This window comes from Saimiri boliviensis, chromosome 11, assembly GCF_048565385.1.
Source record: "Saimiri boliviensis isolate mSaiBol1 chromosome 11, mSaiBol1.pri, whole genome shotgun sequence".
Classification (NCBI taxonomy): Eukaryota; Metazoa; Chordata; class Mammalia; order Primates; family Cebidae; genus Saimiri; species Saimiri boliviensis.
Genome location: NC_133459.1, coordinates 60,341,090 through 60,358,605, shown reverse-complemented (window position 1 = coordinate 60,358,605; position 17,516 = coordinate 60,341,090). Strand labels below are relative to the sequence as shown.

The window sequence follows — 17,516 nt, the reverse complement described above, 5'->3', positions numbered from 1 at the left end:
TACTAATAGCCTTGCCCTCAACCAGATCGGATAAAGAGGCAGACACCTGCCTCAGTTTGGACCAACCAGTCAACTTCTCTCTCCCAGGTGCTTAAAATTTAGAAGAGACATATAAAGATCAGGAGTGCAATGTCAAGACTGCCAACAGAAATGCTCAACGATAAACAGGGGTCCAGAACTCCCTTCTGCTGACATCTCTAGAGCTGCCCTGGTTCCTCTGGAGCAGGCGTCCCCAAACTGCGGCCCCCTGAGGCCATTTATCCGGCCCCCCGCTGCACTTCAGGAAGGGGCACCTCTTTCACTGGTGGTCAGTGAGAGGAGCACAGTATGTGGCGACCCTCCAACGGTCTGAGGGACAGTGAACTGGCCCCCTGTGTAAAAAGTTTGGGGACGCCTGCTCTGGAGCATCAGCTGTATGGATGTTTTATTAAAAGTCCATGAGGCATTCCTATACTCTTACAATACATTCTCCTTTTAATTTAAGCTGGCTAGTGGTTACTTTGATTGGCTGAAACTTGACTGTATAGTTTTGATTTCATTTTGAATATATGTATTTCTTTATTTAACAAATATTTATACTAGGTACACAAAAATGGATAAAAGATGATTCTTGCCTTTGATATTAGCAACTAGTGAGGAATGCAACTAAGTAAACAACTACAATTGTGGGATTACTACCTGATAAGGTTAGGCTGTGTCCCCACCCAAAAATCTCATCTTGAATTGTAATCCCCATAATCCCCACGTGTCAAAGGAGAGACCAGGTGGAGGTAACTGAATCATGGGGGCAGTTTCCCCCACACTGTTCTTGTGATAGTGAGTGAGTTCTCAAGAGATCTGATGGTTTTCTAAGTGTGTGGTAGTTCCTCCTGCATTCATTTTCCTGCCTACTGCCTTTGCTTAGGCAGTTGGTGAAGAAGGTGCTTTGCTTCCCCTGTCACCATGATTGTAAGTTTCTTGAGGCCTCTCCAGGCACACTGAACTGTGAGTCAGTTAAACCTCTTTCCTTTATAAATTACCCAGTCTCAGTATTTTCATAGCAGTGTGAGAACAGATACACTACCCAAGGGATCTCAATTTAGTTTTTCTCCAAAAGCATGCTAAGAATACCTCTAATTCAGTTTCTCGTTTGTAGAATATATTTATATTTGTGGCAAACACACATTCTGGATCCTGATTTGAATTCTGTTTTGTTATAAAAATGAAAATATAGTTTTGTTATAAAAATGAAACTCATACTGGTAAAAGTCATGTAACTTGTGTTAGACAAAATGTTAAGAAGTCTCCCAAGATTCCTGCCCCTGGTTTACAGACAAATTTCACTTCCATAATTAGGCTACATAATTCACAGCTGACTGTCAGATAAAGGGAGATGATGAGTTTGGGCCTGACCTAATCATACAAGCCCTTTAATTCTGGAATTTTCACTTAGAACCTCAGTATCCTAAATCCTTAAATTAGTAGGTTGATGAATTCTAAACTGATTAAATTCTTTGTGGAATGCCTAGAGGTCATAGACAGGAAGTTAGAGAGTGGAAGCACCATTGCTCACTTCAGGATGGAGAGGACTTCTTGACAAGGAATGTGGGGGACCTCTAGGAGCTGAGAGCAGCCACCATCTGAGAAACAGCAAGAAAATGGAGACTCGGCGGGCGCGGTGGCTCAAGCCTGTAATCCCAGCACTTTGGGAGACCGAGGCGGGTGGATCACAAGGTCAAGAAATGGAGACCATCCTGGTCAACATGGTGAAACCTCATCTCTACTAAAAATACAAAAATTAGCGGGGCATGGTGGCGTGCACCTGTAGTCCCAGTTACTTGGGAGACTGAGGCAGGCAAATCACTTAAACCCTGGAGGTGGAGCTTGCAGTAAGCCGAAATCACCCATTGCACTCCAGCCTGACGACAGAGCAAGACTGTTTCAAAAAAAAAAAAAAAGAAAAGAAAAGAAAAAAAGAAAGAAAGAAAAGAAAATAGAGACTTCGACAAGAATGAGCCTGGAAGTGACTTTTTCCCCAAAGCCTCCAGACAAGAACTCGGCCTGGCCAATGCCTTGACTTCAGCTTGGTGATACCTTGAGCAGAGAATTGAGCCATGCCGAGCCATGCCGGCATTCTGACCCATGCAACAGGGAGCTAATAAACGGGTGTTGTTTTCTGCCATTCAATTTGGGTAATTGGTTACACAGAAAGAAAAAAAAAAAAAAAAACTAATACATGACACAAATTTTGACTTGGAAAACATGGTCACCAGAAATATAACCAGAAACATAGCATCTGAGTGCTTACCACATACCAACGTTCAAAGCGCTTTACATACATTCACTCATTTAACCTTCATAACAAGTCTTTGTGGTAGTTAGAATTATTTTTTTTCATTTTTTCAATTTCTCTTGGTTTTAGAAAAAGGTTAAGCAACCTGACCAAAGTGACACAGCTTATAAATAACACAGCTAATAAACAGCAAAGCTGAGGTTCCAAACCAGTGGTCTGGTTTCAAAACCTACCCTTCACTATGGTACTACAGTGCTTCCCATTTTCACAGCCTCCAGAGCCACAGACGTCTCCTCTCATCTATGGAAGTTAAGATCCCTAGCTGAGTCTAGGCTATTACATCTTAGGCTATTACTTTTTAAATGATTTAATAAATTTCCTCAGGGTAAAAATACACACAAGGTTCTAAGTCTGCTCACTCTATCAACTGCAGTCTCTCTACATTCCATACGTAGGTGCTGGGCGTTATCTATTAACATATTACCCATCCCTTATAGAGATATAATGACTATTCAATGCTTTAAAATTTCATTTTGTGTGATGGGGCAGGTAGGGTGGTGAATATTACAGTGGAGCGTAATTCCCTCAGTACTATTCTGGGAAAGTTATTAGGGCTGTTCGTAAATCCTCTAGCTTCAACTTGTCTTCCTCTTTAAAGATGAGCCAGTTCTTGATTAGCTGCATTTCCTTTTTCTGCAATGGTGATCATGGAAACACATGCCGAGATAGAACGTCTGCTGCCTAGGTATGTGAATGACCACGGTGAACAGAGGGCTCCTTGCTGAGCCCTGATGAGTATGTAACATAGAAGGAAATAAACCTTTGTTTATTTCTTTGTTGTCTTAAGCCATGAGTTTTGGGTCTGTTTGTTATTGAATCATAACTGTGTCTACCCTGAGTCTAACATGAGCTATACAAGTTTATTCTATAATAATTTTTTTTTTTTTGAGACAGAGTTTCACTCTTGTTGCCCAGGCTGGACTGCAAGGACATGATCTTGGCTCACTGCAACCTCTGTCTCCCGGGTTCAAGTGATTCTCCTGTTTCAGCCTCCCAAGTGGCCGGGATTACAGGCACATGCCACCACACCTGGCTAATTTATTTTATTTTATTTTTTGTATTTTTAGTAGAGGCAAGGTTTCCTCATATTGGTCATGCTGGTCTTGAACTCCTGACCTAAGGTGATCTGCCTGCTTCGGCCTCCCAAAGTGCTGAGATTACAGGCATGAGCCGCTATGCTCTGCCTATAATAACTTTTTTTTTTTTTTTTGAGGCGGAGCTTCGCTCTTGTTACCCAGGCTGGAGTGCAATGGCACGATCTTGGCTCACCACCGCAACCTCCGCCTCCTGGGTTCAGGCAATCCTCCTGCCTCAGCCTCCTTAGCAGCTGGGATGACAGGCACGTGCCACCATGCCCAGCTAATTTTTTGTATTTTTAGTAGAGGCGGGGTTTCACCATGTTGACCAGGATGGTCTCGATCTCTTGACCTTGTGATCCACCCGCCTCGGCCTCCCAAAGTGCTGGGATTACAGGCGTGAGCCACCGCGCCCGGCCTATAATAACTTTTTTAAAAACTATGGTTATACCTTATTCATAGTAACTAAAAACTGGAAACAACTTAAATGTCCACCTACAGGAGAATGGATCATCAAATTTTTGTATATTCATAGAATGGATTAAAGGATTAATCTGTGATTAAAGGAACAAACTTTTGATAAACACAATATGGATAAATTTCAAAAACATTATATTAATGAAAGAAATCAGACACAAAAGAATAAATGCTGTTTGATTCTATTTACATTAAGTTTAAGGACAGTAGAAACTAACCTATAGTGAAAGAAATCAGGAAGCAGGTGGCTCTTGGGGGAAGAAGAGATTGACTGTAAAGGGACACCAGCAATCTTTTGGAGTTGAATGAATAGTCTATATTTTTGTTTTGTGTGGAGGTTACACAGGTGTATGCAATTATCAAAACTCAACAGACTTAAGACAAAATCTATTGCACTGAGTGTAAATTACATCCTAACTAAAACATAAATCCATGATAATGTATAGTACAAGACAACTATGTTAGCTTGGAAATGAATATAAGCAAAGGCACAGACAGGTTAAAACAAAGGTACAGATTCTATCACTGATAGAAGTAAAATACAAAACAACTTAAAACTCTGGTTTCTCAACCTTTCAAATTGGGATAATGTCTAATATTAATAGAATTGTTAGGAGACAATGTAAATATCAAAGCACCAAAGCACACTCACAGAAGTAAATACTGAATCTTTTATGGCTTTGTGATGTTAAATCTCAAATGCTTAAACATCCAGGTGCTACGTCCTTGGTTACTATTAATTCATTCAGCCATCAACCAAAAAATTCAAAACATCACTGAGTCGAATGGTTTTACTCTAAAGGCTTTCTTCTTTTTTTTTTTTCTAATCCCAAAACTCCCATCCTAATTCATGTCCTTTTCATGTTGCCGGGACTATGACAACAGTATCCCACTTGTTTTCTTGTTCTGCTGTCTCTGAATCTGAATCCATATATATTGCTCCCTTTCGACTGTGAAATCTACCCCCTGGAACCAAGTTTGAAAATAACCCAGTATCAATGAGTTCCCTCTATGGATTTTTGTTTGGCCTGATGCATAGTAACTTATTTGCATGTCTTTGTAGTTGTTGGAGAACTTCTTACTTTAACTGTACGGCTTGATATAGCATATGACATACAGAAGGTGCTCAGTAAATCCTTGAATTTGCTGATGCCATTTGGACTCAGTTCTTTCCTATGTAAGTCTACCTAGCTATTATTAAATATTAACTAACTCTCACTGTACCCACTTCAACAGCAATCACTTGCTCCTTTGAAATTCTAAACTGCTTATGTGGCTTGTCTCAGCAACTTCATTCTATTCTTCTAAGAGTATTTCACTGTATTTTTGGATGCAAATATATGACATATACAGGGATTTGTTGATATAACATATATTTATTCTTTATCCCTCAGAGGTGTAACCATAATTCAAACTGTAATAAGGGATTTTATTAACATATTATTTGATAGCCCTTGACTAATTCCTTAGGATAAATATGGGATATTCTAATATAAACCTGAAAAGAGCAATGTAAATTGTTGCCAAAAGAAAAATTAGTGGTAATGAGGAGAACATACTCATGCTTCAGGGAAACACAAGCCCATGGTGACAATTTATGAATGACGAAAAATAAAAGATGACATCTAATGTAATGGGCAGTGTGTGCATGTTTGTAGAATGTCATAACTTTATCAGGATATGAGATATTCTTAAGAAGCATTTATACCTCTTCTAAAAGCAAGAAATTGTGTTTCATCTTAAAATTCATAGGGAATTTTAAGGGATCTGAAGTAGCCAAAACAATCTTGAAAAAGAAAAACAAAGTTAGAGGTCTTACCCTTCCTTGATGTCCAAACTTACTGCAAAGCTACAGTAATCAAAACAGTGTGGTATTGGCATAAAGATAGACATATTAACCAATGGAATAGGACAGAGAGCCAAGAAACAAACCCTTGTATATGTGTGTGTGTGTATGTAGTATGTAGGTATTTTGAGACAGGGTCTCTCTCTGTCACCCATGCTGGAGTGCAGTGGCACGATCATAGCTCATTGTAGACTTGATGCCTCAAACTCCCGTCAAGTGAACCTCCCATCTCAGCCTTCTGAATAGCTGGGTCTACAGATGCAAGCCACCATTTTCGGCATTTTTTTTTTTTTTTTTAAAACAGAGTCTCCCTCTGTTGCCCAGGCAGCAGTGTGGGTGACATGATCATGGCTCCTTGCAGCCTTGATCCTCTGGGCTCAAGCAATCCTCACACCTCAGATTTCCAAGTAGCTGAGACCATAGGTGTGCATCACCACATCAGGCTAATTTTCTGTTGGAATTTTAGTAGAGATGAGGTCTCGCTGCTATGTTGGTCTTGAATTCCTGAACTCAGGAAATCCTCCCACCTCAGCCTCCCAAAGTGCTGGAATGACAGGCATGAGTGATTTTCAACTAGAACATCAAGACCATTCAATGGGGGAATGGATGATCTTTTCAACAAATGGTGCTGGAAAAACTGGCTATAAAAGAATGAAGTCTTTGGGGTGAAGGTTATATAGATGGGGTGCAACTGTAGTACTAGCTACTCAAAAGGCTGAGGTGGGCCGGGTGCGGTGGCTCAAGCCTGTAATCCCAGCACTTTGGGAGGCCGAGGCGGGTGGATCACGAGGTCGAGAGATCGAGACCAACCTGGTCAACATGGTGAAACCCCGTCTCTACTAAAAAAATACAAAGAATTAGCTGGGCATGGTGGCACGTGCCTATAATCCCAGCTACTCAGGAGGCTGAGGCAGGAGAATTGCCTGAACCCAGGAGGTGGAGGTTGCGGTGAGCCGAGATCGCGCCATTGCACTCCAGCCTGGGTAACAAGAGCGAAACTCCGTCTCAAAAGAAAAAAAAAAAGGCTGAGGTGAGAGGATGGCTTTGAGCCCAGGAATATGAGTTTAAATTGCGCTATGATCATGCCTGTGATGAGACACTACGCTTCAGCCTGAGCAATATAGAGAGATCCTCCACTCTAAGAGAGAGGAAAAAAAGAATGAAGTAATAGCCTTCCTTTACATCATATATGAAAATTGACCCAAAATGAATCAAGGACCTAATATAAGAGCTAAAACTACTAAAATCTTAGGTGAAAACATAGGGGAAATGCTTTGAGATACTGGATTTGACAATAATTTCTTGCATACAACACCAAAAGCAGACAGCAACAACAAAAATAGATAAATTGGACATCAAAATAAAAAAACCTTTTGTATATCAAAAGACACAATCAATAGAGTGAAAAGGCAACTTATAAAATGGCAGAAAATATTTGCAAATCTTACATCCGACAAGTGGTTAATATCCAGAATATGTAAAGACTCCGATAACTCAACAACAACAGCAAAACAAACAACCTCATTTTTCAAAAATGGACAAGGGACCTGAATAGACATTTCTATAAAGAAAACACACAAAAAGCCAATAAGCAGGCCAGGCGCGGTGGCTCACGCCTGTAATCCCAGCACTTTGGGAGGCCAAAGCGGGTGGATCACGAGGTCAAGAGATCGAGACCATCCTGGTCAACATGGTGAAACCTCGTCTCTACTAAAAATACAAAAAATTAGCTGGGCATGGTGGTGCGTGCCTGTAGTCCCAACTACTCAGGAGGCTGAGGCAGGAGAATTGCCTGAACCCAGGAGGCGGAGGTTGTGGTGAGCCGAGATCGCGCCATTGCACTCCAGCCTGGGTAACAAGAACAAAACTCCGTCTCAAAAAAAAAAAAAAGCCAATAAGCACATGAAAAGATGCTCAAATATCACTAATCCATCAGAGAAGTGCAAATCATGCACATCAAAATCACAATGAGATAACACCTCACACTCATTAGGATGGATACTATATATATATATATATATATATATATATATATATATGTATATATAAAGGAATGTTGGCAAGGATATAAAGAAATTAGAACCTGTGTACATTGTTGGTAGGGATGTAAAATGGTATGGCTATATGGCTACTATGGAAAACAGTATGGTGGTTCCTCAGAAAATTAGAAATAAAATAACTATGACTCAGCAATTCCATTTGTGTGCTATATATCCAAAAGAATTGAAAGTAGGGTCTGGAAGAGACATTTGTATATCCATGTTCATAGCAGCATTATTTTCAGTTGCCAAAAGGTGGCAGCAACCCAAATTCCCATCAATGGTGCACGGATAAACAAACATGGCACATATATAAAATGGAACATTATTCAGCCTTAAAAAGGTAAGAAATTCTTGTGCATGCTATGACATGAATCAACATTGAAAATATATGCTAAGTGAAATATACCAGTCACAGAGGAGCAAATACTGCATGACTCCACTTATGTGAGGTACCTAGGGCAGTCAGATTTAGAGGCAGACAGCAGAATGGTGGCTGCCAGGGGCTAAGGGAGGGAAGGATGGGGACTTATTGTTCAATGTATACAGAGTTTCAGTTTAGGAAGATGAAATAATTCTGGAGATGGATGGTGATGATGGTTGCCCAACAATGTGAATGTACTTCATGCCACTGAACTGCACACTTAAAATGGTTAAGATGGAGGTCAGGCACGGTGGCTCATGCCTGTAATCCTAGCACTTTGGGAAGCCAAGGAGGGTGGATCATGAGGTCAGGAGTTCAAGACTAGCCTGACTAACATGGTGAAACTCTGTCTCTACTAAAAATACGAAAATTAGCCGGGTGTGATGGCATGCACCTGTAATCCCAGCTACTGAGGAGGCTGAGGTAGGAGAATCACTTGAATCCAGGAAGACAGAGGCTACAGTGAGCTGAGATGGTGCCACTGCACTCCAGCCTGGGCAACAGAAAAAGACACTGTCTCAAAAAAAAAAAAGGTTAAGATGGTACATTTTGTGTTATATGTTATAGTCAGTTGCTTTCACCTTTTGGCTACAGTAAATAATATTGCTATGAACACGGATATAGAAATATCTCTTCCAGACCCAGCTTTCAATTCTTTTGCATATATACCCCACAAGTAGAATTGCTGGGTCACATAGTCAAATTTTGTGTTATGTGTCTTCCATCGAAATTAAGACTACCTGAGCAAGAAAAAAAATTGAAAGTGTGATGGAAATATGTTTGAGTTATTTAGAATGTCACCAAAAATCATGACTGTCTTCAGGGTCTCTGGGCCTGCCTCTTGGAAATGTCCTGTCACCAAATCCATAGGATCTCATTTTATGCCAACTAAATAGCATTTTATCAAAAGCAGAAGTTATGTGCCTGGATTCAGCCTGGATTGTTGAGCAGGTTGACTTTATTTCTTTTTTGCAACTTGTTCTAAAATGATTACAACTACAATTAGTGCCTAGCACATCATTTTGGTGCATGTACACACACACACACACACACACACACACACACACAGGTTGAATAAATGCAGAACATGTGAACACAACTAATGAGGCCTAGATATTGTTTCCTAATTGCACTAAATCTAGTGGTCTGAGACATTTCAGGATACTAAAAAATAATCTCTACACTTCCTGTATTAATTGGAACACGACACTGAATTAACATACAAAACAAAGCCAATCATTCTATCTCAATGGAAAGATTCCTTTCCAAAAAGATTCCAGGAGAGACTCCTAACTGCGTGAACAGAGTGAACAGTTCCAATTCACAGTTAGAAGAAACGACCAAAATAGCTGAGTATGTCAAATCAGAAATAAAAGTCCAATGACAGTGGAATAATGAGTTCTATTTGCTTGGCACTTCAAACAATGTCAATCACTAATGAGGGCTGCTGGGAGAAAAGCAGTATCTACACCCACATTTTACACAGGTGGCCCCAGGCATGTTCTAAATAATTTTTGCCAGTTGTGCAGAGGAAAAGGTGGCTCATAAAATATTTGGCAGTGCAGGCTGGTGGGAGAGTTGCCATGGGGAACCTAAGACTGGATGGAATAGATGACTTACCCTAACAAATTTATCAAAGACAGTCTTTTTTTTTTTTTTTTTTGGTGAGACAGGGTATCTCTCTGTCACCCAGGCTGGAATGCAGTGCCATGATCTCAGCTCACTGCAACCTCTGCCTCCTAGGTTCAAGTGATTCTCTTGCTTCAGCTTCCTGAGTAGCTGGGATTACAGGCGCGCACGCTACCATGCCCAGCTATTTTTTTTTTTTTTTTTGGCATTTTTAGTAGAGACAGGGTTTTGCCATGTTGGCCGGGCTGGTCTTGAACTCCTGGCCTCAAGTGATCAGCCCATCTTGGCCTCCCAAAATGCTGGGATTACAGGCATGAGTCACTGTGCCCAGCCTTCCAAGAGAGTCTTTCTAAAAGATAGTATAGTAGATACTCTCAGCCATTCCCCTCTTACTCCTGGTTGGCAAATCCCAAATATTCAGATACACAGACCTTAGTATACATCCCTCACCATAAGGCCGTGTGCTGGGATCCCAACCCTCAGGGACACACTGGGACAAATCCTGCCTGATTCCTCTTTGATAATCATGATAATCTCATTTCAAAAGCCAACAATCGTTTCGCAATGGTAATTAGTCATACAGGAGATCCTCAGCAGAGATTTGTTCAGAAGCTGTATGCTCTGCTAAAGTCATTTGAAGGAGGAAAACCTCAGAATTCTAAGGCTAAAAGTGTACAAGTGACAGGAATATGCACAAAGGGAACTAAACATCTCACTCGGGTTGCTCGTCATTTGTTCAGACAGCTGTATTTCTTATCACCCTTCCTGTTCATTAAGATTCTTTGCCAGTAAGCAATAAAAACGAATTTGGGCCAACTTGAGCAAAAGAGAATTTACTAGACGGATATTGAGCTCTCACAAAACTGACAAACTATAGGATTAGGCTTGGGACAGCTGGGAACTTAGAGACCTCCAGAGGACAAGGAAGTTGGAAACAGAATGATGTAGCCAGGGCATTTGGCCAGGGCACTGTGGCTCTATGAATAAACACCATTCGTATCAAATCACTCACATTGCTTGCTTCCAGTTCTAAGCCTAAGGTATCATGCTGCCCAAGTGTAAGACACATGACCAGCTGCTGGCCGCACTTTGGCAATGAGAGAAAGAATTGGCTCCTCAGCTTCCACAGAGGGAGACAAGCATCTAGATTTACTGTTTCACTAGTGTGTGTGTGTGTGTGTGTGTGTGTGTGTGTGTGTCTGTGTGTGTTGGGAGGTGGGAAGCGGGGGGTCTACCCAAGGAAACAGGAATTTCACTGGGCAAATAGTATCAATATTGACCAGCAAAAAAGAAAAAAGGCAAGCTCACATCATCCCTGACAACCATCCCAATTAGTTGCTTCTGAGTGCCAAAAGAGGTGAAACAAATTCATGCATAATTCCCATCAGCTCATATATGCAGGAATTATATTAAGGAATGGAAGTAGCAAAGAAAAAATGACCAATTCTGCTCACAAACGAGTAAAACTGAACAGACCAATATCAACTTCTGAAATTGAATTAGTAACGAAAAAAAAACCTGCCAACCAAAAAAAAACCCTGGACCAGATGGATTCACAACTGAATTCCACCAGATGTACAAAGAAAAACCGATACCAATCCTACTGAAACTATTCCAAAAAAATCAAGGAGGAGAGGCTCCTCCCTAACTCATCCTATGAAGGCAGCATCAGCCAAACACCAAAATCTGGCAGAGATACAATGAAAAAAGAAAACTTCAGGCCAGTATCCTTTATGAACATAGAAGTAAAAATAAAATCATCAACAAAATATTAGCAAACTGAATCCAGAAGCACATCAATGAGGCTTTATTCCTGGGATGCAAGGCTGGTTCAACATACGCAAATCCGTACACATGATTCACCACATAAACAGAATTAAAAGCAAAAATCATATGATGATCATCTCAATAGATGCAGAAAAAGCTTTTCATAGAATTCAACATACTTTCGTAATAAAAACCCTCAACAGAGTACACATGGGAGGAACACCTCAAAATGATAAGAGCCATCTATGAAAAACCTACAGCCAACATCATGCTAATTTACAGAATTCAAAGCTATACCCAATGACACTTTCCCAACAAAGGGTTGTTTCTCCTAGAAGCAAATGTCCAGGTATTTTGACTGGGTATCCAATTCTGTAAACTTTGGGTTTCCATACATTCTATGACTTTGCTTACTTTCTTCAAGTCTTAGCCTAAGCATCTTTCTCTGTGACATCTTCCCCACAGGCCCCAAAGACTACATCAGATGCATCTCCTATATGTACCTACAGCATCATAGTACTAATATTACTGGATAAGGTACTGACTATTGTTTATTCTCTGTCTCCTCTCCTTTCAGACAGAAATTGTGTTCTTTCCATCACTGACTCCACAGCATCAACACAAGTAGGTGTTCTGTAAACACCTGTTAAAAATAATGAATGAATGTTTCTTTATGAAAGTAAAACTCATGCTTGTGCACACATTTATTTTTCATATTTATCAAAACCAGATCTAACAAATCAAGAGCACAAGAAGGGTTTTTAAAACAAGAAGGGTTTTAAGGGTTTTCTAAGTTTCTTCTTCAGATGGTCATCTCAAGATGACACTGACATTCACATTCATTTCAAGCAATATCATCTTTCAGGGATATGAGCAGAGGATAACAAACCATGGTATATTTTTAATTACAAAAACAAGACATATGTGCAATCGATACAGGAAGGTGGAGCTCATGGTAAGTCCACTTTTACTCAGTGGGGCTTGACAGCTAGCACTAAATCTTTCCAAGGATTTCAGTTTCATCTCGTTTCCTTTAGCCCCAGGAGTTTTTACATAGTACACATTTTTCACATGTAATTAAGTAATGGAGAGTGAGTTGTTATACATGACATTTAATTTTCCATAGTGGGGGAAGGTATGACAAGAGCTGCAGCCAAGATCATTAATCTCCTTGGATCTCTGCACTGCCAAATACAGCAAAGTATTCATTGTGTTAATATAGCTTTCCTCCTGTACTTAAATGAAGGTGTGCTCACGTGAAGGGGAGAATGCCCAATACAAAAACTCACAGAACTAAATGTAGACTACATAGCAAGCACCCAGATTGTAATACACATCTGGATGATCCAGAGTTGAATAATTTAGTGTATCAGAGACCGTATGTTTAGGGTACAATTTCCAGGATTGTCCAAAATCTAATGATGCGAAAAGCAAAAGGGAAAAAATGATTATGTAAGTCATGTATAAATAGCTGCAACTTGCTAATTTGTGCTAATGACCCACAGACCCCTTGCCAATTGTAGATAAATTAGTATATGAATAAATACAAGTGTTAAAAGAACATGACGACATGATCACAAAATGTACATCACTATAGACTAAAGGCCTTACTTAATTAAAATGTTGCCTGCGGCATATTTTAATAGCCTTCTATGATTACTGCCAGTCATTCTCTAAAACCTGTGGCCAGTTGCCATTTTCATCTCAATTGTCTATAAATTTGAAAAACAGTTGCCAAGGTATAAAAGCCAAAATTTTCTGTACAATGGAAAAGCACAGAGAATAATTTCAGCTAAGGAAGGCAATTTTGCCAAATAGAAGTGCAAACTGTAAAGAAATACACTTTATAAAAACTAGCTTTCAAAGTAACATTTTAACACAGTACAAGCTATGCAGAGTTTAAGCACAATTGCATCTGTGGTGCTGAGATGATTTAAGTGTTAACTTCTGGAAACTTGATAATAAATCAAATTTTAACTGCCTCAGGATTTGATTCTAAAATAGGCAAAATCAGGGTTCTTATAACAATTATTAAGAATCACTCCTAAAAGTTTTTTCCTCCCTATAAAAGGAAGATATAAAAAAAACCTTAGCTAATTTGGAAAAGTACTGGGAAGAGGAACTGAGGTATGAGGACTTTTGTAAAACACGGAATTACAGAAATATTTTTAATCCACAAAATAACCACAATGAACTTACTATAATTGTTGTCTTTGGACAATAAGTAATCTTTTTGCTTATTGCTTACTAATTGCTTAGTAGGAGTGAAAAGGAAATTTATTCAATAAAGCTTTCTGAACACTCATTATATGCTACACACTGTAATTTAATGACCATGCAGGAAGCGTTTGTGCTATGGTCTGAATGTTTGTGTCCCCTCAAAATTCATATGTTGAAACCTAATCACCAACATGAAGGTATTAATAGGTGGTACCTTTTGGAAGTTGTTTACATCATGAGAGCAGAGCCCTCATGATGGGATTAGTGCCTTACAAAGTAGGCCCAAGGGAGCCCCTCCGGCTATGTGAAGACACATAGAACAGAATTCAAGTCTTAGCCTAAGCATCTTTCTCTGTGACATGTTCCCCACAGGTCCCAAAGACTACATCAGATGCATCTCCTATATATACCTACAGCATCATAGTACTTATATTACTGGATCAGGTACTAGACTATTGTTTATTCTCTGTCTCCTCTCCTTTCAGACAGAAATTGTGTTCTTTCCATCAAGGGAGCCCCTCCTGCTATGTGAAGACACATAGAATAGATCTTCTATGAAACAGGAAGTGGCCCTCTCCAGACACAAATCCGCTAGAGCCTTGATCTTGAACTTCCTAGCCTCCAAAACTGTGAGAAATAAATCTCTGGGCCAGGTGCAGTGGCTCATGCCTGTGATCCCAGCACTTTGGGAGGCCAAGGTGGGCAGATCACTTGATGCCAGGCATCGGGAGACCAGCCTGGCCAATACGGTGAAATCCCGTCTCTACTAAAAATACCAAAACAACTAGCTGGGCCTGGTGGTGCACACCTGCAGTCTCAGCTACTCGGGAAGCTGAGACATGAGAATCGTTTGAGCCCGGGAGGCGGTGGTTGCAATGTGCTGAGATCGTAACCACTGCACTCCAGCCTGGGTGACAGTGCAAGGCTGTCTCTAAATCAAAAAAATAATAAATAAATAAATAAATAAATAAATAAATAAAATTTCTGTTCTTTATAAGATACTCACGCATTTTGTTATAGCAGCCTAAATGGACTAAGATAGATCACAATTAGATTACAGATTTTAAATGTACACTGATACTTCTAAACTGCTTAAAATCACTTCCAGTAAATAAGCATTCAGCAACATCCTTAATCTTGTGTATACCATTAATTTACTCAACAAATTATTTTCCTGATTCTGTTCTGTTCAATGATCAAAACTGAAATAATCAGACTCCAAATTGATGGAACTTTACTACTATGATTAAAATTCTATTCAGCTTTCTCTTCTGTCTTCTAAATAATTCCAAATCATTTAACCTTTCTTTATTGAAGGAAGAGGGTTTTATTTTCCAACTACATAATCACATTAAATGATTTCCTTCAGAGTCTATTCAATTTTTTTTTTTTGCTCTCTTTAAAATGGGATGGCCCAGGGTGGATAACAAAGGCCCCACAAATGCTGAAGAGGTAGGAGTAATGTTGATAACAGCTCTTGGGGTAGCAGCCATCACTATGTACTAAATACCATGTGCAGATGCTGATGCTGTTAAGTGCTACATACATCGTCTCATGTACTAGCCACACAATTTTTTTTTTTTTTTGAGACAGGGTCTTGCTCTGTCACCCAAGCTGAAGTGCAGTGGCAGGATCACGGCTCACTGCAGCCTCAACCTCCTGGGCTCATGCGATGCTCCCACCTCAGCCTTCCGAGCAGCTGGGCCTACAGGGCAGAAGCCACCACACCTGCCTAATTTTTTTTTTCTTTTGCATGAATTGGGCCTCACTATGTTGCCCAGGCCAGTCTCAAATTCCTGAACTTAAGACATCTTACTGCCTCGGCCTCCCAAAGTGGCGTGAGCCACTGCACCTGGCCCCCACACAACTTTATATGAAGTATTCAAGTCGAAACACACTACTCTTTGTGGACTTTTCTCAGTGAACAACATCTTAATCTCTTGAGTGCTGACCTTTCTTCAAAGACTATTCAAGCTGTTTTTTTTAATCAGCTAACTCTAATTTTATAACCCCTGCCAAGGAAGAACAAGAAAACCAAAAAGGACGCTGGTGTCTAACAGAGGATGTAGAAGGAGAGCTAAGCATAAAGGGGTCATCTTAACACACAAAGACATACGTGAAGGAGGAAGGTTTTGCTCTCTGAAAATACAGTAAAAAACAAGAGCCAGGAAGTGCCACTAGATGGGAGAAAAGGGAGCTAATGTAGGATTTTTTTTTTTTTTTTTTTTTGAGAGTCTCACTCCATCATCTAGGCTGGAGTACACTAAATCTTTCCAGGGATTTCAGTTTCATCTCATTTCCTTTAGCCCCAGGAGTTTTTACACAGTACACATTTTCCACATGTAATTATGTGGATCTCTGCTCACTGCAGCCTCCGCCTCCCAGGTTCAAGCAATTCTCCTGCCTCAGCCTGTGGAGTAGCTGGGAGTACAGTCATACGCCACCACACCTGGCTAATTTTTTGTATTTTTCAGTAGAGACAGGGTTTCGCCATGTTGGCCAGGCTGGTCTCGAACTTCTAACCTCAGGTGATCCTCCTGCCTCAGCCTCCCAAAGTGTTGGGACTACAAATGTGAGCCACCATGCCCGGCCCTAATGTAGGATTTCTTCAGGAGCAAAGTAGAAGTGGGAAGGAATATTTCAATCACATTAGTGCCCATGCTGTTAATAAAACTACCTCCTAATCCCAGTGGTCCCTGGGAATGGACAGATCTTACTGCTGGTAACTAATGAGAAAGGGAAGAATAATGATGACCGTCATCATCCTAAAACAGCAGCTAACATTCTTTTAGCCCTTACTCTATGCTAGATATTGTATTGATCATTTTCAATTTCTGAAATATCACAATGAATGAGGGAGGTGCTTCATTATCCCATTTTACAGATGATAGTAACTGAGTCCCAGAAGGAAAAAGAAGCAGAGCTACAGTGAACATAGAGGGTTAGGTACATGACCTAAAAATAATTCGGATTTACTTATCATTTCAGTCCAATAAAGAGAATCAAACAACCTTATTTCTACTGCTTACGTGGCAATGTTGGCTACAAACAGTAAGATCCCTAATTCTGATTTGCTTGTACCATGAGAGCTCTATCAGCTTGGAAGGGAGGTCTGGGTAAATGTAAAGCCCTAAATACACAAAACAACTCTAGGCAGCAGTGCTGACACCTTCTCCATCTAAGCTGCTCACCAGCACTCTTAAAATGAAGCCCCTGGCTGGGCTCATTGGCTCACACCTGTAATCCCCGCACTTTGGGTGGATCACCTGAGGTCAGGAGTTCGAGACCAGCCTGGCCAACATGGTGAAACCACATCTGTGGGAAAAAAAAAAAAAGGCTCCTAAAAATGCTCTCAGTTCTGTTTTCCTGTTAATTCTTAATGTGCCAAATAATAGTGACAGGAAGAGATGTTAGCAGGTTTCATTATGCTTATATACAAGATAAATGGATCCAGAAAGGCAAGAATGTTTTGTAACTGAAATATAAGTACTAGCCTCAGCTACCAATTCTATCCTGTGAAACATGAAAAGCAAATAAGAAAATCTCATAATCAAAACAATCAATACTTTCTTAAAGTGACAGTTACAAAAGGGATATGTATTTTTAGAAGGAACAGTGATTTTGCTAGACAATCAAATATGACATAGTCTTACACTAATAACATCTTCAGAAGAGATCTTTGATTTTGCAAAACCAGATCCAGCAA

General features: G+C 40.1%; 1 protein-coding gene and 1 pseudogene across 9 annotated transcripts in view; both read right to left on the bottom strand.

Moving 5' to 3' along the window:
* PATJ (PATJ crumbs cell polarity complex component) overlaps positions 1-17,516 on the bottom strand; it is a 430,121-nt gene that overhangs the window by 134,141 nt on the left and 278,464 nt on the right. The window lies entirely within an intron of this gene.
* Positions 1-17,516, bottom strand: part of LOC141580262 (interleukin-6 receptor subunit beta pseudogene) — a 29,161-nt pseudogene extending 11,645 nt beyond the window's left edge.